The sequence below is a fragment of the Ictidomys tridecemlineatus genome, chromosome 11, assembly GCF_052094955.1.
Source record: "Ictidomys tridecemlineatus isolate mIctTri1 chromosome 11, mIctTri1.hap1, whole genome shotgun sequence".
In the NCBI taxonomy this organism is placed as follows: Eukaryota; Metazoa; Chordata; class Mammalia; order Rodentia; family Sciuridae; genus Ictidomys; species Ictidomys tridecemlineatus.
Window position 1 is genome coordinate 118,794,046 of NC_135487.1, and position 3,940 is coordinate 118,797,985.

Genomic DNA, 3,940 nt, shown 5'->3' on the forward strand with positions numbered 1-3,940 from the left:
AAAACCCATGTGAGAGGCCTTGTGAATTCTTTGTTCCAGAGAAGCAATGTCTGTTTCTCTTTGAAATTGTCTCAAAAACATTTGTAACATACAGAATTAGAAATGGGTGAACACCCAACCCAGCCTCCTCTTTGAAAGATCAGGCTGCACAGCAGTAAAAATATGTTGGCTGAGGAGTCAGGCAGACATGGGCCCTGTGTTCCCACCACACACTAGTGGAGATTTGGGGGCAGTGACCATGCTAAATCTCAGTGTCCTCAGCACTACTTTAGAGACACCACCAACTGTGAATAGTGTCTCTTGAGGATTTAATGGAGTAGTCTGTATACAGAGATCCCTTGGTAGTGGTTACAGTTCACACATGTATTTTATTTCTGTTTCTGAAATGTTGTGACACTGAGATTAAACTTTTGCATCACTGCACCTCAGTGGAAATGGGAAAAAGAAAAAGATGGTCACACCTGAAAAGGCACTGACTAAAGCAAGGGTTGGAAAATAAATTTAGTCAGTTAATTTTACTATAAAACATTCTGATACAGTGAAACATCAGACTTCTGCTCTTCCTAAAAACTGATTTAATGAGTAAAGACTCCCAAGAATTTCAAAAGTTTATCTGAGGAAAAGTTGAACTCTACCTTGAGTGAGAGGCAAGAAGAATATATTTTTTTCTCTACATACTCTATAAAGCTTCTACCACTCATGGCTCTTGTTCAACAAGAGTGACATTCCTGGGAATTGTGGAGAGAAATGCTCTCTGCTGTCTGAATAACTGGGTCAGTTCCCCATCATGTACACTGGCCATTGACAATTTACATGAGAACATAACTCTCAGATGGAACAGATGATTCAACATGTAATCTATGGAGGAAAGAATCATCTGTGCTCCTTTGGGTTGAAAACTACAGCAATGTATGGTGGAACAGAAACAGGAATGATTAATTGAAGGATAGCCTTCTCAGAGGAAGTTGAGAAAGTGCATTAACACTCAAGAACCATAAAAGACCTCCACAATGATTTTTGAATATTCTATCTCATGAAAAGAAGAGAGGATTTCATTAGAAAATAAATGCAATTTCCAAGGACACTGCAGAAGTAATGATTTAACCCCTTTAAAGACTGAGGTCTGACCAATCCCTCCTGGAACAAGTTGTAGTGATGTCTGTGAGATGCTTCTAATCCCCTCCTCCTAACTCCAGTCTACCTGCAACTGTGGCTGGCACATTGAAGACCAGGATTAAAAAAAACTGACCTGGCAAGAAAAATAACAAAGCTTCAGATCCACCTGACCTCTAAACCTGCTGAGAAACAAAATGGTCTCCTGGCTCTTCAGGCATATGTCTCAGCCTAGATAGTGGAGTTGAGTGCAGAGAATTTGTGATTTACCAGGGAGACAAGTTGCATTCATCTGAATTAGGATAAGAGTACTCACTGGTTCCATCCACAGTAGAGCTGAATTTACACTCATGTGATGGGAACACAGAGCTTATGACAAGTTCTTGTGTGTCACATGAATTAGGATGACCAGAGTACTGAAAATATTTTTCATCCAGCTGGAGGTCATTCTCTTCCTCTTCCTGAAATTCACTGTTGATACTGCTGAGACAGCTGAGGCAGGGAAGAACAAAAGATGAAATCATGGTGATTTAGAAGTTACAGTCTCCCAGCTGGTCCCGATTCAAAGCTGAAGGGTGGAGTCCAAAACAGGTGCCTCCCTTCAAAAATGATCCAGAAAACCATTTTCATCTCAAGGACATAGTTTAGGTGCCACAGTATGAGAGAGACCAAGGGCCACCAGTGCTCAGTGTAATGATAACAAGATAACAAGCTAATGAGGAAGGAGGCTTAACTCACCTATAAGACACAGTCACAGAAGGATCACACAATGAGAAGCATAGCAGGGGCCAACCTTGTGCATAAAGCATGGTGAATTTTAGACACAAGTGTCTGATCAATAGTCTCCTGAATTGAAGAGTCTCAGAGACATTTTGCCTTCTTTGCACATCCATATTATGACATGATATCATTTTTATTCTATCTATTTTTCTTGCTATGCAATACCTGTTGATGAGCTCAGGCTAACAGTACAGAAATGATTTTTGAGTCTCATCCTGAGTTTGACATTTACAAAGGGAACATATGATTTATTTAAAATCTAGAAGTGCCCAAGGCTGCTCAGTTATTCTTGAGAAGACTTACTCTTACAATACTATAAAGAAGACAAAGAATTTTGCTAATGGGTTCCATCATCTTGGGTTGAATCAACAACTTCACTGCAATCAGCACTCCTACTGTGCCTTTAAGAAACTTTGACTACATTTGACATCATGCTCTGTACTTTTAGGATTCCTGCACCCCTTTTATTTTATCCATTTTTTTTCTAGCCCCTGGTCATTCATTGTTACCTGAAATAAAGTGACTCTTCTTTATCATTGTCCTCATTGTCATGGTGTTCTGTAAACATATTCAGAAATGCAGAAGTCACTAAATAACTCCCCTTCACTCATTCCAATACAGACACCTCCCTCAGAAGAAGACATAATTTATGTATATATAATTCAGGGAGCAACTAAGGGACTTAACCTGGGAGAACTCACATGTTGAGTTTAAAGAAATGGCCTGAAATGCTATGCTGATCCATCATGCACAACATCTCTGACTGGGGGGATCATTATGGAATGCTCTTCATGTAATTGGACAAAGTCAAAATGCATTTTGGTCTCCTGATCCCTGGATACTCATCCAGGTTCTTCTGGATTTCACTAACTGCAGCTTCCTTCCTTCCACAAAGCTCATTCCAACACTTAGTGGCTCTGGGCCCCCTCACAATTCTCAATTAGAACCAGTTTCATTCTCTATGAAGAGGATTAAAAGCCCTGAGCCTCATTTTTCTCAATACTAGGGATTTTTTTTTTTTTTTATGATCGCAAGGTTAACTTTGGCAGTGTACTAGAAGGAAATTCCTCTTTCAGAACAGTTCTAGTATAAATATTACTACCACCTGATTCTAGCATTTTAATGGAAGCAAAATTAACCATTTCAATGTTCTCTCTCTTTTATGTTTTTGGTACTGGCAATTGAACTTAGGGGCACATGACCACTGCACTACATCCCCAGGCCTATTTTGTATTTTATTTAGTAATGGGTCTGAGTTGTTTACTGCCTTGCTTTTTCCTGAGGCTGGCTTTTTAAACTTTAAATTTTTTTTTTTTTTTTTTTTAGTTTTAGGTAGACACACAATACCTTTATTTTTTATTTTTTTATGGTGCCGAGAGTTGAACTCAGTGCCTCATGCATGCTAGGTGACTGTCCTACCACTTGAGCCACATCCTATGCCCTCTGAGTTGGCTTTAAACTCAAGATCCTCCTGCCTCAACCTCCTGAGCAGCTGGGATTAGAGGCTTGTGCTTGTAATCAAAGAATTAAACATGAGCAAGAACACTTAGGAGAGATAAGTTGTCCTAGGTTGTAAGAATAAGGTCATGCAGAGCCCTGATATGCACACACATAAATGGTACCTGTGAGTAGGTTACAGTCTCTACAACTTCCCTGATCTTGTTAGTTCTAGGTTTACCATCCGGAATTTGTCACTGGACCCTCAGAAGTATAATTAATAGAAGTGCATTTGTGTTTTAATGGGGTGGTCATGAGCTGCAGCTAGACAAAGGGAAACTTCATGCTCACCCAAGAGATCAGCACTGAAGCAGGTGGGCTGGTGGATATTTGATGATTCAGAGTCACTGGGGCAAGTGTTACAGCCCTCATTCAATACGTCCTGCAGGATTTCTTTCTCCTCCTGTGGGGCTTGTCTCAAACTGGAGGGATAAAGAGTACAATTAAATGAGAGAATTAAATATGAGTTCCAGTTGGTCTAAATAGAGGCCTAAGGGAGTGGTCACAGAAGGGCAAGAGGGTACTCCTTTCAAAGAGAAAGAAAATGATC